Source organism: Pseudochaenichthys georgianus, chromosome 22 (genome assembly GCF_902827115.2).
Source record: "Pseudochaenichthys georgianus chromosome 22, fPseGeo1.2, whole genome shotgun sequence".
In the NCBI taxonomy this organism is placed as follows: Eukaryota; Metazoa; Chordata; class Actinopteri; order Perciformes; family Channichthyidae; genus Pseudochaenichthys; species Pseudochaenichthys georgianus.
In genome coordinates, this window is record NC_047524.1 from 22,640,791 (window position 1) to 22,668,591 (window position 27,801).

The window sequence follows — 27,801 nt, forward strand, 5'->3', positions numbered from 1 at the left end:
CCGTGTAGCGTCAGGAGACTTAAAGACATTTGTGATCCCCAGAGAGAGAGAGAGGGAGATGTGAAATGAAGGGGGGAGGGGGGGGTCAGCGATGCTACCGGACCGTAACCATACCCTTGACCACATCTACTGGGATTGATGCTAGCGTTGGGGGGGATTAGAGGCATTAGGCAGACAGATTGGACCCTTGATGCAGACTTTTAACGCTGCTATATAAACCCAAAAATACGTTTAATATTCTGTTGTGTTGACAGACACAATCCCTTAAATGCACAGTTACTTAACAGGGTGAATAGGGCTATTGGAAGGCTTTGAATGAATGTGAATGTGATATTTTTTATTTGTATTATTTATATGTGAAATGATGGGTAAGATACTAAGACCCAGAGGGGAGTGACCAACTTAAGGCCTTGATTGCAGCCATTGGATATCGACCTCCTGTCAAGTCAAGTTAAAAGCTAAGCAGTTGTCTAACTTGCCTAAAAGCTAAGGTATTGCCTTGATTTGCAATACAGTAATGGTATGATGTACATACTCCCAGTTCAAAGATTAAAGCAGAGTATACCTAATGTATTGCATCTGAATCTTCCTGCATTAAAAACAAACATTACTCCATCCCAGTTTCTGAATCTGCCTCTCCCACTCTTCAACTTCCTTCAATAACCACCACTCCAGTGCTAGGCCCTGATTCGCTGCCAGTTTAACTTGACGCCTTTCTCACATCTCAATGTGTTCTTCCGCAGTTTATCCTTTGGAACATTTTAAGCCAAAGATAAACAAAATATTTGAAGATGGGAACAACCCACGCAAAGTATTTGGAAGAAATCGTAAGGATGCAAGGAAGAGATTGTTTGTAAAAAGCAGAAAAAAAACATACTGTATTGTCATGCAGCAAAAGATTAGATTCACTGCTGTGCACACATCCTCCAATTCTACCATATATGCTATACATGCTAATGTAGAGCACACATGAATGAACACACCCTAGCCGTCAGTACCTTGCCTTCCTGACATTCCTTCCAAGAGCTTGAGGAAGAGGAAAGGGATCTGCTGATCAGAGGCCTGATGGTCTGGCCCATGAAACAGAATGAAGGGAAGGAGCCCTGCTGTGATTCATTTGTTGCGAACATTTGAACACAAACACAAACTCACTTAGAACCCAGTTGATAAAGTATCCAAACAGATGCTGACCATAAATCTGTCTCAAGCCGTTGGCTACCGGTCAGTGATGTGCAATACATTTCCCAGACCTAGCTTCTCTTTTCATTAGATTCTACTTGAAATGCTGAAAAGTAATGGCATATCAATTGTCTGTACCTTTTACTGTAGTGTATTTTTAGCTGTAGTATGCCAGTTTGGATGAACAGTAGCAGACACCTCTCTGGATTGGCTTCCTTTTTTCTTTTTCTGTTACTTTTGTCTTGTAAAACTAGACCACTAGGCTCAAAGCTGAGTAAGCCATTTTGGTTCCCCTAAGGAGGCTGTTGACAGTGGAAGAGGATGATGTTGCCGTTGAGCGCTGTTCCCTGTACTCTCATCGATCTGCCCCCATTGTCCTTTCATCTCAATCTGAAGGATCAATGCTCATGATTATTGAAATGGCTGCTTAGAGCTTGGGAAGAAAAAATAAAGAGGGGAAGGTCATTGAGTTCTATTTCATATCACGGCAGGCGTGTCAACTGTGTGTACCACAGTGACCTTATTATGGTCATAATAATGCCAGTTCCTACGACGGTTCTTCTGTCGTGGGAAAACAAAGAGGCAGACTCATTGTTCAGCGAAGGAAACTAAAATGCAAAGAGGAAAAGCTGCTGACCCACATTTTTGTTGCTGCGTGCAATTGGACAACGACTCCAGGCCCAACCTGACCATTTAGCTTAAATAGCATGTAATCGCAACAATGTGTGTTGATTGTACGCCGCCAGGGCAGATGTGATTAACCCAGATTTGTTATGCAGGGGTCAAGGCTTCTTTTTCAGAGCAGGTTTTCAGCCTGTTGAGGCCAGAGAATGGGGCACATTCTCATTGTGAGAAATGTTGCGTTTCTTCACTTAGAATCTGCACACATGCCATGTATTTTTGATGCATGGCTAAGGACACATCTGCACAACATTAAAATGCGCACCTATCAGAATGTTGGCATTGGTCGAAAATAAACATTCCCTTTGAATTGATATATGACAGCCCAATATGTTAATATACAAAAAATATTCAATATGCAATGTTTTGCATGTAACCTAATTTGAAGGACTTTCCGTTTTTTCCCAGTGAATGTGTAGATTTTGAAATGCATTTCATTCTATGTCTGTATCTACCAGTAGCCCATAATGATAACAGTAGGCATAAGAAACTTGATTATTTATTCAAGTAGGCTGGAAAAAAATCCAAAATGTTATCCAAAATTGTTATTTGTGTTCAACTAATGTTGGCAGTAGGCTGTTGTATGCACATATTTCTTTCCACCTACTTACAGAGAACATCATGTCTCTCCTGTCTCTCCTCTTATGATATAATAATATATTTTAAATTGTTTATTGGTCTATACCAATGACTCATCATTATCATTCGGCATCGCCCAATCGGCCAAAATAAGTATGGGAAAATATACAAGTTTTAGTTTATATTGGCAAAGTGAGGCCTTCAGCTTTGGTTCTGATCTAATTGGATGCTACTGATGAATGCACTTTTGTGCATTCGAATGGCAACAAGGATGAGCTTCATGCATGGTTGTATTGAAAGTCCTCCTCAGTGTAGCAATATAAACCCATGTATTGGTTTATCATAGTAAACTGGTCAGTTTCCAGCATGTGGGCACTAGCCTGCGTTCTTATGAGGTAAAATGATGTTTGTTAGCTCGATTTCGAAAGCCTTGTGTGGGTGTGTTTTTGTGAGGACATTTTTAGCAGCAGAAAATGAACAAGCGTGCAGGTCTGGCTTGTCAGTGTGTGTCATTTAGAAGCCAGATGGATTTCAGGGGCACGTGGTGCTGGCCGTGTGTCTGCCCCTGCAGGAGCCCGCCCTGGGCTCAGCTGGCTTTAATCAACACCATCATTTACCCCTCTTGCGGGTAATCGGCACACAATGGGCCCCCTCAGCAACGCTCCCTTCCACCTCTGCTCCCCAAACACCCTTCCACACAGCATGGTGCTTCATGTATTTACATTGTCTCTTTTGTATACACAGCAGTCAGAAAATACAAATGTGTGCTGCCACACTTCCTCACTTATAAGCAAAGTAGCTTAAAAGATCAAAAAGGTCTACTACAAGTTGTTTTAACCATTGTTTATAATAAAACTCAACATCCTAGGAGTGCTACCAATGGCAGAGTTCACGAAAACAACTCAAATAGGACGCAATTTGTACTAATTATCAAATCAAATCAAGTTTTACGGAACGTCTACACAGCGGCGTGCGTTGACGCTTGGCGGTGGGCGTGTCTGGAGCTTGGGGAGTTTATGCGAGCAACGAGACCAACAACCAATCACATGAATCTCCCGTGCAAATCAAATCAAGTTTTATTTATATAGCACATTTATAAACGATTTTTGGTCGAGCCAAAGTGCTGTACATATAATAAAAATAGTCTACAGTAGAGACACTTTACAGCAAATACAACAGCACAGATTGTTCAGAATATCAGTATGAGAAAAAACAACACCCTCGATCCTTAGACCCTCACATCGTACAAGGAAAAACTTCGGGAGAAAACCCACAGTTTAGAGGGGAAAAATGGGAGAAACCTCAGGGAGAGCAACAGAGGAGGGATCCCTCTCCCAGGACGGACAGACGTGCAATAGATGCCGTGTGTAAATCGAAGAGATAATACATTTTACAGCATAGGTAGTCCAAATGTTAGGAAATGCATGTGTCTGTAATAAGAAGATGAATCTACGAAGATGTCAACTACAATCTTGTGGAAGCCTTCAAGGAAGCAGCATGACGAGACCCAGGCAGGACCGCAGAGACAGGTTCAGCCACGACCCGAAGTCCACGACTTAATTCAGAACTCAGGATAGAGGATCCAAGACACAGGACTACAGCAAGAGGATCAGCCTCGACTCCGGATCCCGGCGTAGATATGGACACAAAACAAGAAAAAATGTGGCTGGGTTAATCGGAACAAGAGAATACACAGACACAGACAGACAGACAGATGGAAGAACAAGCACTCCCTTAGAATAGGTTGAGAGCAAAGGGTAGCAAGTAAGAGAGTAAGAAGCATAGGTGGAGAGGCACACTCAGGGAACAAGGTCCCCACTGGAGCCTTAGTTGGAAATTGATGAGAGATAGTGAGGTACGCTGTGTCTACGAATTGTAACACTCCCCGGCCTGTCTAAGCCACTCTACAAACCGTTTCCCTCTAATAAAACCTCGAGAGGTTAGAGAGGGAAAAGGTCTTTGATAAAAGTTATTCTTGATAAGAGAAGCCTAGAAGGCCAGAGAGAAAAAGTGAGTTTTAAGTGTTGATTTAAAAACCCCCAGGGTCTGGGCCGACCTCACATGGAGGGGCAAAATGTTCCAGAGCCTGGGGCCAGCCGCTGCGAAAGCTCGATGCCCTCGGGTTTTAAGCCTGGTCTTAGGCACTACCAGCAGCAGCTGATCAGCCGACCTCAAGGCTCTGCCTGGAGTGTAGCGATGGAGGAGTTCGGCTACATAGGCCGGAGCCAGCCCATTTAGGGCTTTGAAAACAAATACAAGGATTTTAAAATCTATTCTGAACCGAACTGGAAGCCAGTGCAATGAGGCCAGAATTGGGGTGATATGGTCATGCTTTTTATGGCCAGTCAGAAGACGTGCAGCTGCGTTCTGCACTAGCTGCAGGCGTCTAATTGAGGCCTGGTCCGTACCCACATACAGAGCATTGCAGTAATCCAGTCTCGAGGTAACAAAGGCGTTAATAATTATTACTGAAAGAATTATTGAAATGTCTTATCTGCATGTTTTCGACACATTTAAGCAACAAAGCACAGTAGTATGTGGTTGATTTTTGTGCCGGTTGGAAATGTCTTTGTCTGACACAGAAAGGATGGCCTGGAGCAGCGTTTCCGCCAGGGGGGTTCCGCCGTCATTTGACGCCATTATTCAGCTCGGAACGCCCTGAACTCGAGCCGAGGGCGTCCAAAAAAATAAATAATTGGAGAGAAGATCGAGAGTTTTTATCGCTTGAAATTACGAAAAGGACAAGGACATCCCTCTGTTGGAGGGGCAAAGGAGTCTGGTGGGATTATTTTCGGAGTATTGAAGATCGTTTCCCCGATATCGCCGGTGCCTGCTACCACCCCCGCGATGAGCGTGGGGGTGCTAGTGGAGCACGCGTGTGAACTGCGAGTGCCGGAGCCTCGCAGCAACAAAACTGAGGCTCCGTGGTAAACTGTGGTAACATGAAGAGCCGTTTGAGAGCCACCGAGCCAAATGAATCAGCCGGAATTCCCATCACTAGCGTAAAGAGATAGTATCTTTTAAGGGACGCTCAATTGCCCCCCCGCGCGACCTCGGGGTGGACGCACTCTCAGCCCTGGTCTGGCGGAAACACTGGCCTGTTCATCTCAGCCACTGGTTCAACATAATGTTGACCGAGAGGACAGCAGTATAATCTATTTGACAGTTCACTTGGTGACACCACTGAGTAGCTTTTAGGTAGCTCCTTCTCAGCTGGGTAACAGGATGTGGCAAAGGGCTCCTTTACTCAAGGGGACAGTAAATCATTATAATAACATGTCTGACCCTTACCACCATATGAGAGGCAGCTGGACAGAAAAACTCTCTGTGTACTTGGATGGATTATGAAGCACGTGTGCTTGAGTGATGCCAAACGGTTGAAGGTCGACAGTTGTTTGGCAAGTTTTCTATGAAGATAGATGGTTGTTGGGGAAATAATTTGCCTTTTCCACATTCTGGACCAAGGGATTCATGGTGATGGATTAAGGTGTTCTGTTTTGGATGTGATTTTGTGGTTTATTCCTAAAGTGAGTGTTTTCCTCCTCAGTGTTTGATATGGTTCTTGTTTCCTTCAACATAGACATGATAGCAGCTCAGAACAAGCTGCTAAGAGGTGTACCACAATGTGACATTAGTGAGTTAGGTAGATGTTTAGCTTTAAGCCAGAGTCTCCAATCACACTAAGGTAGCTGTCATTTTAACCAGCAAGATGGCCATGATAGATTACTCTGCACAACTACTGGTTTATGTTAAGAGTTTAGAATGGAAGTTGACTATACAAATAACCTTTCATTAAGAAACCCCTTTGAAAATAACGTTACCATTACTGCAAAAACCTCTGGACTTAGATCTGCAAGAGGTTTTCTTCAAAAGGGGGATATTTTCCAGACCAAATAGCTGTGTTGGCTTTTCGTAACAATTTGCTTTTACAGCTATATAGAGTCTCAGCTGATGGAATGTATACAAAACAAGTCAACAGCCACCTGTTCTTATATGACTTGGGCTTGAAGCTTGGCTCTGTTCAACTTTCTTCGTGGTTCAGTCCTTTGCTGTGGAGATAAACAGGAAGTGTTTGTTATTAATCTGTCATCTCTGGAGGGCTCAGAAAATAGTTTTAGCGTCCTGTTGAACCCAGTAAGGCCATCATTCGAAGCATTACATCTTCCAAGGAAGAGAAAGAAAGGGATTAAGAAAAAATGGTCACTGTCATTTATTTTCAGCAGCGTTGCTCAGAGTAAACTGTGGTTAAGCTGGTTGGACCCATTATGATCAAGCCAGACCAAAGGGTTTGAGAATAAAATTGGTTTGAGATACAAATCTTTTGAGAAAGAAAAGAACAGTGTTTTTGTCCAAGTGGCTTCAACGGCTTGTCAGTAGTTGCCCTTGCTGTAACAGCGTCATGCAAATGCATAATTACAGCTTTGTTTTCTTGTATTTGCTTATTTATGCGCGTTATGATATTTGCCAATCTTCAATGCTTCTTTGTTTGAAGCTCCAACCTACAGTTTTTTGAGTGTTGAAAAGCAAATGTGAAGATTACTGGAGCCCTAAGTCTAGTGTAACGTGACCTTTTCTGTCCAGACAGAACAGCCACTGGGTTCAAAGAGATCTCCACCCTTAACTAGAGGTCACGGGTCAAGAACAAGGGTGTAAGGTCATGGACGCAGACACGCACCTGCTCACAGGGGGCCTCTTTGCAGAACAGATGACTCCCAGATGTTTCTAAAGAGTGTGTGGTTTGACGGTCCCATAGATTCAGAGGGGGTGAATGCACTGTTTAGAATTGGACTAAACATTTCATTCCCAGAACTGCTTCACCATACCATTGAAGGAAGTCAAAGACTTGATTTACTTTGTTTTGAATGGATTTTAAAAATGGACATTCTTACACCTGGAAAATCTCAGAGGAGGACTTAGTCTTGGGTTCAGTTCGTGGTCAGCAAAGAAGGGACTCATTCTGAACAGTCTCTACTGAAAAGATCAGTACTTTTGAGTGTTCCCTTTTGATTGCGGACTGAGAAATGGTGATAAATTGCAAGGTCGGTCAAACAGCTGAAGTGGTACTCTGTGGAGAGAAGTCCCCAAATTGCCAATATATAGTAATAGCAACTGGGAAACATAAACCTTGCTTTTTGATTGGAAGCATCTGGGGAAAAGAGCAATGTTTTTTTTTCACTATTCTCTGTCAGCCTTTATTATTTGTACAGTTCACACACCTGTTTTCCTTGCAGTCTAAAAAAGGAGCTAAAATAAGTGATGTATTAGAATGATTTTAATGTAGGCCTTTTCCACTCCGAGATGAACATTATTCGGACATAATTCAAAGTTAAATAGTGTTTTCTTTCATGCCCAGTCTTCAAGGCATTACCTTGTTTGTTAACATGATGAGGCTGTCATGAGACAGTCAGCAAAAAGCTGTACCATTGTCCAAACATGACAGCATTTAGTTGGCACATATCCAGGCAGACAGCAGAGGTACTGTGGGAGCAGAATAGTTTGGTGACTTCTGACCCTGCCCAGTCTGACTCAGGGACAAGAGAGCCATTCAGATGCCCAACACTTGCCAAAAGCACCCAGCCCTCAGTACAAATGACAATCCAATAGTAATCCCAGTAATTAAATGCTTAATTACTCAATTAAGAGTGGTAAAAGCAGGAGGATTATCACATGTATAGAAGAGACTAAATGGTTAAGGTAGAAGTGCATCCAACAGTGAGAATGTATACAGGAAATGCAGTGTTTCCCACATAATTTGATTCTATTTGTGGGGGCACTGCCACAAATAAATCAATGTATGGGAAACACTGAAGTGTGTAAATAATAAAGACAGGGAAAGAATGTCACCATATGAATATAGTGACTTCGATGGCTTTACAGTCATTACAGTACTTTTCGGCGGAGGCTTTTGAAAGATGGATAGTATCATGTTCCCCACTATGATGATTGATAGGGAACATACAATTAGACCATGTATACAAATGGGCTCTCATGTTTACGCTGTCAAGAGTTCAGGCGTTGTGCAGCAGTGGTATTTTCCTCAGTGGCAATGTATCTCTGTGCGGGCGTGAAAGCTATGGCTGTGTGCAAAGTGCTGTCACAAGGAATTCCTCGCTTAAACAAAACAAACTTTAAATGAAAGCTCCCCGGTCTGAAGAAACCCTAAATAATACATTAAGGAACATCACGTCGTAAGACAGGACTGTTTGCCATGTTGGCTCTGGCAGCTGCCGGTATGGAGGAGGATTCTTGCAACTGCTCTTCAGTGACAACCGTGGAAAGGTTGCTTTGAATGCCAGAATCTGCAGTTTGATACACTTCTCTCTTTTAGCTGCTTCACTTTTCACCCGTTTGACTGCACATCAGAGGTCTGACGGAGAATGGGTGGTTTATGAGCCTAGACAAGACCACCTTGGGTGACCTGATTCTTTTCGTCCAAAATGTCATTCACCTTTTGTTCAACTCTACGCCAAGTGCCAAGTTTTATTTTTACTGCTCCACTTGACCAAATGTAGCTCTTGTTAGCCACATTTTCCTTGCACTGTGGCAGGCATTTCTTTTTGGTTGTGAAAGATTGTTGCCCGGAATGTTCAGTGGAGTCTTCTGTCTGCTTCCTCAGTGGGTACTGGAAGGTTTAGACAGTAGCTCAGCAAGCGTCCACCAGCTGACAGACCAGTGAATCGCAGGTTGTCTGGAGCTTCACGTCCTTTTCCACCAACACAGATATGCGAAGAGGAAAGCCCCCTACCTGAGGTGCCAGTCTTGCTAAACATACTCCGGTAGCTAGTTTATCCATCATGACATTTGCACTTCCTGTGTGGTTTACTCTAGCATGCATTTAACAAAATTACCCAGGGGGCAGTGCAAGTTCACTGAAACCGAGTTTGTAGATTCTGCGGTCAGCTTCCAGTCATACAGAGTGACAATTTTAAGTTGCAGAGTGTGTAACCTCTTATTGTTTATCTTTCTTCAGAAATGCATGTTGACCAGACAATCATACCCTAAAAAATTAAGAAAGTCGAAAAGATGGACATACGGGCCAGTTAGACCCTAAATTCTTCTTTTAGGGGGGTGTGATGTTTATCCCAAACATGCCAAGCCCACTCCATTTACGTCAATTAGTAGATGTAATTCACCAGGCTGTGATGGATGACACAGTAGTAGCTGAAATGCACTTAGCTACCCTGCAGAATGAACTTAGCGTATTCCTCTGGGTCGCGGTTCGGAGATATTACCCTAGAGAGAGGAGAAGTGATCCAAACCTGACTTTGATGATCCATAGAAAGACAGAAAGTGGCAGTAGGGAAAGTGGAGATCATGGAGAAAAGCTGGACATGTCTAAGAGTTGGGTTAATGCAGTGGTTCTCAAACTTTTTCTGCCATTCCCCACTTTGAACAGGTGGGCCTTTTCAAGCCCCACCTGTTCCTCGCCGCTCCAATCAAATGGTAGGCCAAGCTTAAAATGGTCAAATGTATCGTTCTATAACAGGGGTCTCCAACCTTTCTTAGGATGAGAGCTACTTTCAAAAAAATAAAACAAGTCGTGAGCTACTTTTACTCCTCTATTTCAGTTTTTTTGCAGTGTATATATTTAGCACATTTTAACATTATTATATGCTTACCTTTAACCTTTGTGTGCTGTTTGGGTCTGTGGGACCCGTTTGCAGTGAAAAGAAAATGTGAAATTCATCAATCTGGTGCACTTTGAGCACAAAATGAATGTATGGATAGAGCTCTCAACACTCTATGAAAGGGAGCTGTATACTTTTCAACATATTTAGAATATGATCACAACCAATAACAAATCATTTAAACTTGTGTATTCTTATCTTATGTTACCTAGTTAGCATTCTTTCTTTTTATTTATGCATTACTAATCACTCCCCTTTTAAACTGTTTTAATATAGTACACATTGGAATGATTTCTTACTTTATTTTGTACAACTAGGCTATATTAAATATATAAAGGTGTGTTTTCTCTCTCTCTCTCTCTCTCTCGCTCGCTCACAGAGGCTGTGTGCTCCTCCGTGGCGATGATGGCTTGCGTTAAAAGATAATAATAAACATAGGCCTATTTGTAAAATGGGGGGACACAAACGAGATTTCGAAAAGTGTCACGGTTAAACTCATGAAGTGGTGAGGTGCCGCTCCTCATTGCTTTTCTTCCTGACTGTAACGCTGTTGTGTCTGTGTGTGAGAGCGTTTCACATGTGTGTATGAGAGATGTTTGCATTAGAGCCGGGACTCGATTAAAAAAATTAATCTAATTAATTAGAGGCTTTGTAATTAATTAATCGAAATTAATCGCATTTTTAATCAAATATACATATTTGACCTGAGAACAGTGAGAAGCAATTTTCACATGGATTTGACTCCAAGTGGTCTACAGTGGAGTGCAATCCAGTGAGCCAGGGAGCTGGTTATTTTCTCAGACGTGGACTCACTTATCCTGGCCCTGAAACCAGTCATCTGGTTGAGTGTGGGTTGGGTCAGGGTGTGGTTCCTTGCACTCGGAGTCGGGCTAACGTCCACGCTAGCTGCTACATGCTTTGCATTTAGGTGATACTTTAGGCTTGATGAGCTGCGGTGATATGCAAATAATTTTTTGCATAATTTGCACACAACCGTGCTCTTATCGACGCTTCCATCCGTCCGTTTTTTAAAACAAAATTTCCCATCCACGGGGCCGACCAAAGCGGTCTCATCAGCTTGTTCGTTCATGTTTGACTATTGTTCACCGTGGTTTGTTGTTGTTTGAAGTCCCATGCTGAAGTCATGAACGTTAGTTGGTGCTCCAGTGTAATCTGTACGCCTGAAACTCATCCAGTGAGAAACGTTCCGCTGTGCAAAAATAAGTGCGATTAAAGTGCGATTTAAAATGCGTTAATTTTTTTAACGCGTTAATTTTTGTGTAATTAATTAATCTTAATTAACGCGTTAAAGTCCCGGCCCTAGTTTGCATATGTCTGCAAATGACTTTGGTTTCAGTTGTGTGTGTGTGAGCAGGCTCGGATTGGCCATCAGGAGATTCGGGATTTTTCCCGTTGGGCCGCTGCCGTTGGTGGGCTGCTGGCTCTGGGCTGCTGGCTCTGGCATAGGTGGGCCATGGACTTTCACAACGCCGGTACCGCATCCGCCGCCGCAAACACCCGCCGTTGAGGCTCTGGTGGCTCCGGCAGGTCCGGTGCAGCGGTGCTGTGAAAGTCCACCGCCGTTGCGAGTCTCCGGCTGTAATAATCCACTACCGCCCGCGAGGACCCAGGTTCGATTCCGGCCTGAAGTCCAAAACATTTTTTTTTTTTTAAATAAAAAAAAAAAATCTCGCGTCCATTCGCGACCCACCTATCACATCTCTGGCCCGCCTCACACTTTGAGAAACGCTGGGTTAATGGATGCATCCCCAGTAGAGATGTTAAGATTCACCGATTCGCATCGGTGCACCGGCATAAACGTTCAAGATGCGAGTGCACCGGTTGAAAGAGTGCACATCGGCTACAGTTTGGGTTGAACCGGGTTGAACTCGCGATGCATCGATTGCGTAGCGTCTTTGCATCGGTAAAAAACCGATTCATTTATATAAAATCCCTTCATATTGTCAACGCTCAGCAGAGACGATCTTTGATATTTGCTTCGCCACTACGGAGGCCGAGAGTCTCAGTTATCAACACACGGAAGTTGAGGAGAAAGTGAAACACAGCGCACCGAAAAATACCTACAAAATCAAACGTTTGGCAACACTTCGGATTGTTCAAGAAAGACGGTGTAGTAGTCCTTGATGCTATAGTTGACCGCAGGTCATGGAGAGTAATAAGGTATCCGTAGACCTTTGTATGAGGTATCTTTATTACTTAACAGGTCTACAGCCATGATACATAAGAGGCTTCTCAATACTCAAATTTCCCCTCCTCGACTCCTCGGTCCTCCGGTAGTGACCCGGAAATGAATTTCAGCGCGTCATTTTGAAGGACGTCTCATTTCTCTAAATGCACACCGAGGACCGAGGATCGAGCGTCGAGGAGGCTCTCTGGAGGAGCTCTAACCGAGGATACACTGATGGTTCCTCCACGGCTCCTCCGCGGATACATTTCCGGGAACGGTGGAGGCGTGACGCACGGCCGGACTTATCTCAGCCAATGACAGCTCTGCATGCATCCCCTGGATATTATTTTAGTAACTGCTTTCATCGCGTCGTGATATTTCCAGAGAGAACAGCTGTGAGGTCCGTGCAGAAAGCAGAGCAGTGTGTAGAATGTATATCACTCAGTATAACAGGCCTACTCTCTTTATTTGCTGTAGTAGCTTAGCAGTTGCTATATGACAGCACGGCGTTGCTAGTTAATTTTCAAAATAAACAAACAATACCAGTGGGCCAAGCACGAGCCTGTTCATATTGTAGCGTTCACCGCTATTCAAGATCACTCAAGCCTTCAATGTCGAAAACGTTCTCTTTATTTACAGAACCAATCAATAGTGTAACACTCATGACTTTCACGTAACACACACCGGAAAACGCACACACATACACACCTGGAAGGGGCGGTCTCTCCCTAACTCCCACCAACAACATTGCCTAAATAACGCACTTTTCCTCCTCTCTGGCCTCATTCTGTGACTCTCCTCCTCCTCCTCCTCCTCCTCCTCCTCCTCCTCCTCCTCCTCCTCCTCCTCCTCCTCCTCCTCATTCTCAGTTCTCTTCTCCTCATTCACAATTCCCCGTGTTAGATCTCACTGTCAGCACGCCTCGAACAATGTGCCATGTCGGAAAATACAACACATTCTTGATTCATTTAAAATGACCATTTGTAACTGAGAGGAGTGACTGCTCATTTCTGCCGAGATGCACAAAGGGTGAGACACTGTCTGAGAATCACTGACTAGCAGAATTTGTATATTCTGGAGTGGAGCTCTGCAGAGAGCAGGGTGGAGGAAATGAGGGCAGTGGATCATCACGGTGCGGAGAGGGGCAGCGCTAGTTCCACTGCAGCTCGTGGTAGCAGCTAGCTGGTGCTGCTGCTGCGGGTGCAGCGGGTCAGTTGGCGGGGGCACCTGTTCTTCGTGGTCCCAATCCTCCCGGTTTTCATAGTGCACATCGGGATCCTTGTGGATAGCAGGGTTGTCCGGCTGGACCGGCTCCGTTGGAGAACGCGGTCATTTACGCTGACTTGTGACTGTGAGAAATGTTTCCATTTTCGATCTACTGAGAATTAGCCAAGTAACAGTTCACGCAGTAAATTACAACGACCCGCCCCTGATAGATCCCACGAAAATGTATCATATGTATACACATTCTCGCGGGCTGCGAGAATGTGTATAAATGATACATTTTCATATCAAAACAATAGGGTTGCTAAGCCGTTGCTAGGCCAATTGTTGGAGTTGCTATAGCAACTCCTAGATACCCCCTGGCGCCGCCCCTGGGTGTAGGTGTGTGTTGTACAGTGCGTAGATGCGGCGGACGGACGGGTCTCAGTTGGTTTGGTTTCCTTACTTTTAATACTTGTAAATACAACTTTTGGCCCGTAATTTCAATTCCCCATTTCAGCGACCAGAGAGAGGGGGGGATATATCCAGTCTCTGATTGTGTTACGTTATTATGAGAGTGCTCTCATACTTTAAATTGTATATATTTATATACATATATTTGTGTGTGTGTGTCCGCATCTGTAGCCTGGTATTGTCTCATTATACCGCACTCTCAATGAATTAAAAGTACATATGAACAAAGTTCAGCTGATTTAACAGAGATTATAAAATATGACAAAACCCTCGACAGCTGATGCAGCTGTTGCCACGTAATAATGAACGGACGTAGCTTTAATATGACCGCTCAGAGGAGAGGAGTTCTCATTTCTTTAAACGTCTGCTGCTTCCCCTCCTCTCTCCTCAGTTCCCCTCCTCGGTCCTCCGCTCGCATCTCCTGTGGGCGGGACTAAGTCTCGAGGAGGGGAGTCGAGGAGGGGAAATTTAAGAATTGAGAAGCCTCTATAGATCCGTCCTAGACGCGGGCTTGCATACACACAGTATCACTCCGCAGCCGCACCCCATCAGTAACGTCCTGATGGTATATGTGCGCGGCACTATATACTACAGACGGTCAACTTGAAAAATCGCTCGCAAATTGTTAACGATGCCGAGCCGCTTTAAAGTACACAAGTAGTACGAGGAACTTAGCGACGCACATAAAGAGGCGACATGGGGTCTGCGGCTGAAAAGAGAAACCTGAAAGTTAGACTATGAGTTAAATCACTCAGTGAGGTGTTCGGTCAGAGAGAGTGGTGTTTAGTTTACAGCAGCCTGTGACGGCCAATAATAATTTAAATGTCTTCCTCACTGTAAGCAGTTATGAAATACCTGTTTGTGAAAGGTTATTTGTATTCCTTATTGTTCATGTAGAACCCACTGCTTTCTGCTCACTGGTGAGTCAGCCTATGGATGTTTGACCCCCCAGAGAGTGGCGTATGCATTTCTATCCACCTTGGGACCCGTTGTCGTTTCCTCAGTCGTTTAGTGCCATATTCGGTCGTCCTCGTGTGGCCGAACGGTCTATATGACACTAAACAGTAACGCAAACGACCGAATTCGTCCTCGTGGGGCCGCAGCCTTAAGCACATCAAGCTGGCAGCTGTATGGGCATTGCACTATGGTAGCTGTTATTTGCACATTGTTAATCATGAGCAATGCATCCTTACATTGTTTAACTGTGAGGTGTTATACAATTGTACTGTAGCCTACTCTGGAGAGCTTTTAAACGTAAAAAAATAAACGGCATGATGGGATGTGCAGTACCAAATATGTAAAGCACTTTTTTGTTAATGTATGATTTGCTGCATATAAGGAATAAAACCAAAATCCTCTGTCGTACCATATTGAAGTATCATTATTTTTGCATCGTGTAGAATCGTATCGCACCGAATCGCATAATGTTGAATTAAATCGTATCGAACTGTATCGCAACAGGGGTGAATCGTATCGCATCGTATCGCATTGCCTGGTGTTTCAAATGTATCGTTAATGTATCGTATCGTGGCAACGTATCGAGATGCGCATCACATCGGCCTCAGTGATGGAGATGCACATCCCTAATCCCCAGGGTTTGCTTAGGAATGCACCAAGGCATTTCCGCCAGCAGCTTGATGTCATCCATCTTCCCTCCCTTGAGAAAGATGACAAACGGCATGAGGACTCCCTCTTTTCCCACTTGTGGCTTATAAATGGCTCCAGTTTATGTGTGAGAGTGCAAAAGCCACAGTGTTGCTAATACTTGAAGATGGTTAGTGTTTGCGTTTCTGTCCTGTTTTATAGGCACCATTTTACTTTTTTAAGTATGCACACATATTTTGAGAGTTGTAGCAGATACCAACTGCTAAATGATAATGTATTCGGTTGGCATGTATTGATTGCATAAACACAGTTCCAGTTTCATAGGGGCTACTCAGTCTTTCCGTAGGTCAACTATCAAACACAAAGACAGAAAATCTCTGCAGGTCTTTTTTTCAATACCCAAGATCTTTTTAATATTGGCCTTAAAAAATCCTTTCCCCCAATCTGGTCAGCCGCTCTTTATCTATTTGCACATTATTTGCTGAAATCAAACAATAGTATGGATCGCAAATCATCACCAGACCAGCAGTCACCTCGCCAAACCTGTGAACATGCAGTCTGGATAAAGATCAAGTCACTCTAATGTGTGCGGATTTCTATAGGATGGACAGTAAAGGTAATGTTAGAGGATTTGATTGATTTGTGTCTAAAGGCTGTCAATATTGGTCTTGCTGAAATACATGTTTCCACATAATACACATTGATTGAGAATAATCAATAGTGAAAACATTCATTACAAGTTCATTTATTTCATTATGAGTAAATGTTTCTTTAAATGCTTTTCAATGTCTTTGGACCATCTAGGGTCAGGGGTGATGTTTGTGTCTTGCCCAGTGGCATGGGAGTCTTGGGGGGTCTTGAGATTTTGACGCCAATGTTTGCACTTGCTGACCCCTCATATTATCACAGTTACATACTTGAACCGTCTGTGGTGTGGCCCTCCAGCTGACCCCCCCCCCCACCCTTCATACATTACAATTGGATGAGATAATGGTGTGAACTTCACAAACCTCAGCAGAGCTTTACACAATCAGGCATCCTGTATTCACTTCTTCTAAATGAACACTGATTGAATCTCAGGGAAAGCCTTCTTCCTGTGCGGTCACCGGTGTATTGGAGAATCCCATATTTGGCATGTCTTTTGTGTGTGTGTTCTCGCATGGGCGTGTGTTCTTTTATGTGTGCTGGCCAAGAGAAGACACGGCAGGAAAAGGGTTTCCTATGGGCGTTGTGTGTGATATCCCCTCCATCCAAAGCCTTTTTTTGTCTGCATTAGGTGGAGTTAGAATTGCGGAGAGGTTTGGGAAGCGCAGGCTGGCAAGGGTCATTTCCTTTCATTTGAACTTCTCCCTTAGCCTCGCAAAGCAGACACCAACACACATGCATACTGTACATACATGCATTTATATTCACAGAAAATGCATCACCTTCTCGCTGACAACCACATGGATGCTGTCATGCACTGGAGCTGGAATCCAGAAGGGGAGGGGAAATGGGGCGAGTGATCCAAAGACGGAGAGCAAAAGAGGGAGTGCAAGCAAGAGAGGGAGGGGGGAGAGAGAGTGGGGACAATGTCAACAGCTCGGCTCCCAGCACAGTCAGCTGAAATCCACAGCTCGGCTCAGAAGCTCAGAGAGGAGAAGCAGACAAAACGCAGCAGCTTCGGTCGGGAAACATCGTCAGACTCGGCAAAGGCATGGAATTCGGCCACAAAACACGAACTCCAAAGGGCAAAAAAAGGGATTTAAATCCAGAGGTTGGAGGAATGCTTTAAAGATTTCTCGTAGCCTTGCTTCGTTGACAGGCTCTTTATATTTAAAGTGACGTGACACAGGAACAATCCATTTCTCAGGGCAGCCTGTCTGACTTTGGTAAGTAGGAGATACTTGATCTTGATACTGATACCTTAGACCCTTGCCGGACACACATGCATCGTAGTGCTTTTCATTCAGTAGGAGATTGCACACTTGACAGATGTTTGAGTGTAAACCAAGTTTGTCTATGCACTCCATCCTGCTGCTCAATTCAACCGAGAAAACACAGACTACTGCCGTCAATAAAATAAACATTAGTCAATAGGTTCAGTACAAAGTCAAACAAAGAAAGAAGCCGGCGGGCAATACGGGCTTCTTATCCCACTAAGATGTTAACATTTCCTCATTCTTGTGTTGTTGTGATTGAAGGGTAGGGCCATTTTTTACTATACTTCACTACGGTAGCTTTTATAGGTCATAAACAGCAGCAAAAAGCTGGCTTGTGAAATGTGCATGGTCTTCATGTTTTGGCTCTTTCTTCAGTGGTGTTGACAGCACTCCTTGCTTAACTCCCATGTGTGCTGCTGCATTATATGAGCAAGCCTTGTGGAGCATTGATGGTAGTCTTGGATTCAGTTTTAGCTGAGATCGTTTAGAGTTTTTTTCTTTGGAAGAAGTGACATGATGTTTCAGGGATGGATGGCGGTTCAGCATTTACAATAGCTGGAGGAGTTAGTCTAAAGCAATTGACATCCATGTTTGGTTTAAACCATAACGTTTGGCTGGCACTTAGATCATGGACATGTTTGGCATTTTAGGAATTGAGGCAGGATGGGACAGTGTCATGTAATGGATGGGCCTATTTTGGGTCCTAGACGTGGGTTGATCACTCATGTTCATCAATCACACAGTCAGCCCTTTGGTGTAAGTTGTGGCCTGGCAGCCAGACATTCCATATGCTGTACATCTCCCCTCCCAGCAACACCTCAACCTAACATGAAACTTGAGGAACAGACTTCCACTTACCTCTAAAAAAAAGCCATCCAACATCCCAAGAATTTATAGACTATTCTTCAACATTTCCCTCGAGGGAAGCCACTACTCCATAACAGCTCAGACCAACATAAATACACTGTCTTAATCTCCCAGGCTTCTTGATTTAAAAAAAGTATGGAGCCTCCTTTTCCGTGTGGTATCATTGCCTATCCCAGTTGAGAGGCTGTCATCTCAGTGGTGAAAGTGCATTTACTGGCCTTCCAAATTCCACCTGTGAAATGGATTATTGATGCCTACTTGAGGCTTGCCTAATAGGTAACATTCCCAACAGAAAACTCAGCACTTGTGAACATTTTACTTGAGGCTGAGCTTTTAAAATGCTGATGCTGGACAGAATAGCAAAATGAAAAAGAACATAAGAAAAACATTATTCCTCCAACATTCAACACCATTCATTCCTTTCAATGACTTGCGTTTGAAGGTTGAACAGGAGGCAAAACTCATTTATACAGTCGTAAGGCCATAATGTGTTTTCTTTGATGTCGTTTTGCATTGTGAACAAGATGGTATCCAATTCCACCACATTAAAGGCTTATTCTCCAGTCTTCTTGAAATCCTCCTACACTAGCGTGTGCCAGGGAGCAAGCTGAGTGACATCACTAAAAGATTCAGTGTGTTGGGAGGGCATTAATGAAAGTTGAGGACTCAAAAGTAGTGTACACACACACACACACACACACACACACACACACACACACACACACACACACAGCCTCTGCTGCCGTCAGCGCTCTCAGGGCTTTTCATATTTATCGACCATTACGGATGCATGAACTGCTCTCTCAGGATTAAAGGCAGTGAGAGTTAGTGAACGACTGTCGGCCTTTTATCACTTCGGCCGTGCGGCTGACTGGCAGCTCAACGGCCTCCTCATTACGATGGGGACAGAGAGAGAAAAAAAGATGAGGTCTGTAAAGCTGCTTAAATTCAACTATCTGATCTTTTGGATGGGATTATCGTCATGTTGTATTTATAATAGAGTGGTTACTGTGTTTGAGGGAAACAACTCATAGAGCCTTTAGCAGTAAGACTGTTGCTGCTCTCTCTCCTTTACTGGAAGTCCCCCACACTGAGTGTGTGTCAAATGGCACCATTGTATTTGTGCCAGTGACACACTTTCTTGGGCTTATGATGTGTAAGCATATCTACCCTTTACACTGCCTCAATTCAGTGCAGTATTACTGCGGGGTATTTGAAAAAAATGCTGGTCACTTCAGAGGGCTGTCCCTATGTGTGTCACTATAACTGTCCCAGAAGAGCATTCCAGACATTACCCAGAAGCCCTATGTCCTCGATGTTGCAGCTGTTGACCTCTCACCCAGGCAAGATTAATAGCTTAACAATGAACAATATAGAGTGCCCCAATCCACTCACTGCTATTGATGGACACATTAAAACCTGGCTGCACAGCATGAAAAGCCAAACGGTGGCAAGCTGACAAACGATTGAGAACCGTTGACCTGTCATCGTCGGCATAGAAAACTATTTTTTTTGTCCGTTTTTTGTTGAGTTTGTTTAATAGTTAACCCATTTCAACACCCATAAAACCTTGACCTTCTCCGTTTATATGGATAAAGGTACTGTAATTATAAAAAGGGCTTCTACTCTCAAAAAGACTAGACTCCCGGGTGTTGTACAACATCTCTGGGAAGTTAAGCACACTTTCCCTATTGAGAGTGGTAACCAGCCCTCAGTCTGTACTCAAGAAATGTTTCTACACATATATAACATGTCTTTAGTTAGACTGGAAGCTTGTGACTCTGGCGTTCTTCCCATATGAAATAAGAAAGTTATTTGACACTGCAGTGTAGCGGTTTGCGTTTGAGGGAAAAGGATGCCTAGTATTGTATTTCATTCTGAGCGCTGTTAATATGTGGGAATGTTGGAGAGTTTGGAATGTGGCATGGCCGACTTTCTTCCCATTGCCAGTATTAATAGCATAGTTATTCGGTGAGCCGGTCTATTTGATGAGCAGGGATGTGACTTGCAGAGATGTGCCCATCGGCTAAAAGAGAAGTGGGTCAGCAGTGCTTCGGATGTTAGTCTCGCCCACTTGATACAACCCCCCTCATGAGCCAATATGAACATCTGCATTATTAGAGTCCCACACTGCTGCGGGTAGCCTTTGCTTAAGCGGATGACCTGTCTCGAGAGATGTGTCACAAAAATAGCTTTTTGTCCCACTAGGCCTTCCAAATGTTAACTTCATCAAAGTCGTACGGGTCTCCACAGGTTCTCATTTCAACTTGTGTTCATGCAACTCTTAGCTGTTGTTCGCGGCTTCTATGAAGGGGTTTTAACATGTTTATAATAATTAGCTTCAAACGACAACTATGCATGGTTGGGTACTCTGGGCCTCTCCACTTCTGCTTGGAGCTTTTACATTTGTTTTGATAATGGTAAAATAACATAATCTAAAAGCACAGTTGTAACAACCCCTAACTTTGTTTGGTCTACGCTATTATCAATGTTCATCGCATAAGGAAATGTCCGCTTTTTAATTAATCAAGCTAAATGAAATGGCTATTATTGAAATCCTTGGAGAATTGGAAACATCTTCCCCCTCCTATTTTTCCATTGGTTTAGTTGAGGCATTTCCTCTTTATGGGTGAGGTGGGTTACTGTGCCTCATGGCCTGTTAAAGCCAACAGTGCTTATGTGTTTGTTTCGAATGAGGCTTGCAGCTAATAACACCTCTGAGAATTCTCGAATGTTGGCTGTGAAAGGGTTTATGATGTGAAGTTGAAAGATTGCCATGAGTAGGAGATCTGGCACCTCACTGTTTAAACAAAATGGATTGTGGATACATTAAAAGGTAGAAACATCACAGTTTTAAAAGCTTGTATAGAATAACTGTTTTTTAGCAATTGGGTTCCCAGCGATGTAATGTCAATTGAAAGTAGACAGATATGAAAAGCATCAATAACCATTGCCATTTTTCCTGAAGGGGATGATCTGTGCTTCAGTAACCACTTTAGAAACCTAAGGCGGTAACATATAATTACATTGTCCTTCCATTGGCTGTCTGACAAGATCTGTTTGTAAACAAAGAAAATGAAAAATGTCTCTCTCTCCAAATGAAATTGCCTATGCCTTGGAGGCGGTCTGGTTATACTGTATTCAAGCAACATTATTAAACATGAGATATTAAAGTAATTAATAATAATTGTGGTTGTAGCCAATTTAAATGGAGGAATGTTGACTTATTAATTATGTCCTTATGTTACCCACAGTGCTGGCTCTATACTGTACCAAAACCCAATATAACTGGCTCAACTGCACCCCCTTAACATTGTTCTGTTGCCATTGTCAAAGCCAGTGGTGAGCCGTGACCTTCATACCTAGGCCCTCTTATACATGCATAAACTTCACAGCGGGCGGAACGTGTCATAAAGTCCGCGAAAATAAAGCCCACCCATTTAGAGGGAAGATATGATTGGTCAATTGTACTGTCATTTGACATTATTCTCTCGTTGAGTTACTATAGCTGGCCCTCTGTGAATTTACAGCAGGACCACCAATCACCTCCTATCTTCACCTCGCAGAGACGGCTGAAGGAGCTTCTCTCATTTAACCCTTCAGAATCAAACAGAAACTGAACAGGCAGATTGGAAGGATTTATTTATTTGGAAATGTTATTTTAAATATAATTGAATCAAGTTATTTTGGTAAAACTAATGAAAAATATAACTAAAAAAATATTTGGGAAACAATGTTTAAAAAAAGGCCCTCTAGAAAGGGCCTAGAGGGCCCTGACGGCTCGCCACTGGCCAAAGCTTGTTATACACAGTGACAAGAGGTGACTTTAACATTTGAAAGTGCTTGAAGTCCACATGTTGTTACAGAAGTATCAGATCACCATGGGTTTTCCGGTGCATGTCTTGCTCCAGACTCTGTCTGAAGGCACGGCTTCCAGTCCAACAGCTGAATAGGTCTTCAGCTGTCTCATCCATACTGCTACCCCTATCTGATTGCAGGGCAGAAAGGAAGCAATTCAGGGAGAATGTAAGCATTGGAATGAGGGAAAGGGTGGGTTTCTGATCATCTGATTCCATGTTCTTTTCCTGGTAGTTGCACGTAGGCATTAAATCACAGAAATCTCTTGTCAGTAGCCACCTTGAATGTATCTTTACTACTGACACGTTGCTTATAAGCAAACATTGACTTTAAATTATCTTACTGTGAGGAATAACTTTGAAATAACCCCCATCTTAATATCTAAAATCATGTATTTGTTTGCCTTGCCAATCAAAGAGGCCCTTGAACAGCTTGTAAAGAGAGCATGCTGTCATACTCTAGCTAAAAATAACTGTCCTGTTGAAGATCAGATACACATGGACTCCAGTGCTGGGAAATGTAAAGTTACAGGCCAAAATGGCTATTCCTGCCTGCTTTAGCTTACCTTGTCAGGCCCCAGCAGAAATGTCCAAACAAATCCACTGGCCCATTGTCCATGTCCACATGAGAAAGCCACTCGGTGTACAGACTCTAAGAAAAGCGGCGGCCTTCTGTGTGCTTTCTACGAGCGCAGGAATGCATCGCATGCTAATGTACCATGGAATAATGGCAGTTCTAACACTGTCTGCTCTGGTCATTTGTCAGTTGATGCTGAAACTACTAACCATGGAAACCTCCACTGGAATAGATGGGTGATGTCACACCTCCGGTATGTAAGTCACAATGTGTGAACGGGGAAGTTCATTTGATCATTGATAGGTAGGGGTGTAACGGTTCACAGAAGTCACGGTTCGGTTCATACCTCGGTTTGGGGGTCACGGTTCGGTACGGGTTCGGTACAAAAAGAAAAAGCAAAAAAAAGTCCCAAATGCATAATTCCAGGTTTGTTGTTATTTATTTTTGAACAGTAGTGCAAGTTTCAGTTTAAAAATAAGGAACTCTGACATTTTGAATAATTAACTGTATTAAACAGTTAAAAACAAATCACAAACGGTACCACACACACTCAGATGGCCATATTATCTATAATGGCTGATGTCAAACAAAAAGGTTTCATCAAGATGTAAAAAAAAGAATGTCTTGAAAATATTACATTATAAATAATAAGAAAGTGTTTCAAGAGCGCATAGCCATTGAAAAACATATGCCAAAAGCTTCCTTTATTTATTTTGGTCTCTCGGCTTTCATGTCTATTGGCTTCTTAAAAACAGCGGGGATCAGCTGTTGAACTGCTGTTGTCTTTAGCTGGGCTCCAGTGAGTGGCAAATCTGGGTGATGCCTTCTGATATGATTTAGCATTTTGGCGTGTGGTCTCATTAGCATACCGCACCGCTGTCGAACAACGCCGACACACCGTCCTCGTCCGATCCACCACTCGCACACTTCATCGTTATTGTAGTCCACAGGGAACCCGAAATGTTCCCACGCAGCTGATTTAAAAGAAGCAGGTGGGATCTAGCTCCTGTGTGTTATCTGAAATCGCCATACTAACTTTTCTTCTTCTTGTATTTTGTTCGTTTTGTCAATATGGTCTAGCTGCGGCCGCGGCCAGTACACGGCGGTACACGATGGTACACGACACGCCCACCTGACACGACACTAAGATTGAGAGGCACCACCGTTAAAAGCGAATTGACGAGATTTACATCATACAGCCCATGTAGTATAAACATTGATTTTAATTTCTTACAGTAGGAGAGGTTTTGGGGTTTAGGAGGGAGGAAGGAAGATTAGGATTAGGTAAAAAGGTAGGGAGTGGTTAGGGTTAGGATGGGGGGAAGGGAAGGGTTAGATTGAAGGGAGGGAAGAGAACTGCTACCCGGGAACGTTCATACTGGGTAGTTTATTTAGTTTAAAAAAGATTATCCAACGAGTTAGAGACCACAAAGGAAGTGTAGTACCGCCGTTTGGCCACAAGACTCCAGCGCACTCCTGGGGGCTTGGTTCAACCTCCACTGTCCGCGGCCGCAGCTAGACCCTTCTCAGCCACCGTAGTGTCGTGTCAGGTGGGCGTGTCGTGTACCATCGTGTACCGCTGTGTACTGGCGGACGCAGCTAGACCCTTCTCCGTTTTGTTGTGTTTTCTTCTTGTTCTTCATTTGTTGTTTAAGGGCGGCTGGCAAACAGCTTTTAGGCGCAATACCGCCCCCTGGATTATACATAGTGTAATGGATACTGCCCTGAATGACAGACTTTTTTCCCACTCGTAAAAAAAAGGCGTATTCTTCGTGTGACTGCATGTGCCGAACCGTGACGTCCGAACCGTGACGTCCGAACCGTGACGGTACGGGACAAATACGGATACCGTTACACCCCTATTGATAGGTCTTGTCTATGAGTCATGCTAGCTTTTTGAGTTTGATCAAATATCACAATTTCTGACCACCCATTGTGCTAAAACCCATGTAATTGATGAATTAATGAGACATGAGCCAACACCATTAAGCCCTTTTGATCACATTGGTGTCCCTCCATGTTTGTATCTTGTATAAGAACACCAAGAAACCTTTGCAGTGTAGTGTATGTGGCCTTACCAATTACTTTCATTTAGAAAAGATAGGATGTTCAAAGGCTGGATAACTGCGTTATTGTTATAATCTTCACAAATGTCTTCGTATCAAACCACATCTCATGATTTTATTCAGGGATGCCCCTCGTGCTCGGCCACTGATCATTATCAGCCAATACTGAGTAGAAATATCTGTTGGGAGATAAGCTTTTATTCTTTGCAGTCGCCAATCCCTTTCCTTGAAATTGGAGAAGTTAACTTTAGCTTTTCGCCGCCAGTGGGTCAGTTAAGAGAAGTTGCATTGAGTTAGATTATAATGCTATCATGATTTGTTCAAATGCCATTCAAATGCAGATATAGCTGAGCAATAGTTGGCAGTTGGTTAAAAAAGTGATTAAGGCTTATCTAATCCTATTTGGCTAGATATCAACAGCTATTCATTAGATTTAACTTGAAATTACCATCCTATAATAGTTTTCACTTTTAAAGTTGGAATATGCCTTTCATGTGCAGATTTGTTCAGCTGTGATTGAACATGTTGGACAACTGTCTACTGTATTATAACAACTTGAATCGATATACAGTATTCTCTAACCTTAGTTGTTTTGAAGGTGACACATTGAAAATGGATCAACAAGTGTCCCAAATGAATACAGAGAAGCTGTTTAATGCGTGTTTTCTGTCCACCCAGTTGTGGATTTTGATATGTCATTACGGATGGACTATATAACAAAAACAATGCCCTTGCTTTTTTCAAATAACCATAGCTGTCATCACCATTCTAATTCCCTGGTGCTTTTTGACTTTCCGGTGTTGGCTCAGTCCCACGTGTGCTCCGCTTGCCTGTTTAGTGTGTTGCAACAGTTTCCCAAAACAATGCCAATCCCTTAATCTGCACTGTATCTGGCATCTTGTTGCTGCCTGTGCCAACTGTGGTGCTTATGTAAGCCTGTCTGTACCATCCTCCACAGCCCAGCACCCCAGAGGAATGGTCCTCATTTGTGGGACCCAGAAACAATGTGTGTGCAAAAACACAGTATTCTGCTGGCTTCCCTATGATCTTTTATTCAGTGCCTCTTAAAAATAATTGTGCCTTTGCCTATTCTTCTTGTTATTTGTGTCAGAGTTTTATAGCTGCTTCTTATTCTCCTACATTGTGCTTTCCCTCTTTTCTTTGCCTCTCCATCTGCCTGCCGTTAGTTGGATGCAAAGAGTTGGATCAGAATCCATCCAGGTAACATAAAGAAGATGACAATGGAACATAGTGCTATGTTCACAACACAAAGCCATTTTTTTACTCTAGCAACATTTGTGTTATTTAAATAAACCATGTTTTGATGCTATTTAAATGCAATAAAAGGAACACAAGCTTGCAGAAATAACGTCATAATTATGCAGCTTTGTCTGAATTATATTTGTTGTACTTTGCCGGGTCTGTCCGCAAGTCGAAAAGCAAACGCAATGAAGTTCTGATCCACCAGGGCTTTGCTAACACTCAAGCTGCTCCATCAACACTCGTATACAAAGGGAGAAACATGGTTGTTATACACATAAATCAACATACTTTGTTAGTTTAGGATGATATAAACTCAACCATTTTCATATTGTGGGTGTTTGCATTGACTTTGTGCCTGATCAAGCCGCACAAAGAAAGTTTTCAGCGCTTTGTTTGAACACACCATTAATGTAAAAGTGAGGGGCAGGTGGATGTACTTGATTGTGGAGAAGACATTGTTGGAGAATAAAGTTGAAGGACGGGGAGGAATAAGGGTTGGAAGTGTGCAAAGTAAAAAAAGGAAGAACCAGTTGATAAATCCTGAAGCTGAAGTTGTTCTATTGTGGAGGGATGGCAAAAACAGAAGCTTGATTTTGCATCTGATTTTTTTCTTTCTCCTAAAAGCACTGTGTTGTGGGACAGATGTTGGGTAGAGAATAACAATGATACAGGCACAGATGTTTGATCTCTACATAGACACCTCTGGCCTGCACATAATCACACATCAGCAGCAGCAACCAGTAACCAGTCTCTCCTCACTGCAACCCCCCCCCCCTCCACTGACCTACTTCCCGGCGCTGGGGATGAGAGGCGATGAGGTAGTGGGCTGAATGAGAAGTGGCAGCAGTATCTCCCTTTATCCCTGCCTCACTCCCTCACCTCCTTCATCTCCCAGTCTCTCCCCTCTCTGCTCCGCTGCTCTCCAGACTCTTTAAACACAGAGCAGCCAGCAGGCTCCTCTCTTTGCTTCAGGGAGTATGCAAATACTGCATGTGTGTATGAGCTTACATCCGAATCTTCGGCGCTTAGCACTTCTGTAGCATTTCTAGCTATCGTGCTAGTTGCTAGGGGAGGTTGACCACAGGTTGATGTGTTGTTTTGTGTGTATAATTGCACACAAGAAGCAGCACACAGTAAGGCTGTCCTTAACTAATCACTAAAGATATTCTTACTTTGACTCATGCTACATTCACTCTGCTTAATTTTCAATGGAAGCCTATACAGGAAGCTACAACGCCAAACACTTGCCGCACAACAGGCGATACACGCTACAAAAGTTTAGCTGGCGTAACATTTCATTTCATTTCATTTCAAACCTTTATTTAACCAGATTGGTCCCATTGAGATCATAGATCTCTTTTTCAAGGGAGACCTGCAGCATATAGGTTCCACATGAAACATAAAACAATAAAGGACATTATACATTATATTTACAGGATACATAGTTATAGACATTTACAAGTGCCCATAGTATCAGCAAGCATTTCATTTAGCCTAGCTTTAAAAACATGCAGAGGAATGAGATTGCTCAGTTTCAATTCTTGCTGAAGATTGTTCCAAGCAAGTGGAGCTGCGCACATAAAAGCTGTCTTACCGAAGACAGTCCTTGCTCTTGGCACATCTAACAAGACTACATCATGTGACCTCAGACAATAGCTGCTTGCAACTCTCTGTGTTATCAGAGAGCAGATATAATACGGGAGTTTACCCAA

General features: G+C 43.2%; 1 protein-coding gene across 5 annotated transcripts in view; it reads left to right on the forward strand.

Moving 5' to 3' along the window:
- Positions 1-27,801, forward strand: part of daam2 (dishevelled associated activator of morphogenesis 2) — a 122,342-nt gene that overhangs the window by 21,760 nt on the left and 72,781 nt on the right. Inside the window, exon 1 of one of the 5 annotated variants that reach the window (XM_034111037.2) lies at positions 17,148-17,408. The exons of the other annotated variants lie outside the window; for them this stretch is intronic. The gene's annotated coding sequence lies outside the window, so the exon portion shown is untranslated. Of the gene's footprint in view, positions 1-17,147; positions 17,409-27,801 lie in introns of those variants that run through there. 5 annotated transcript variants of the gene reach the window in all.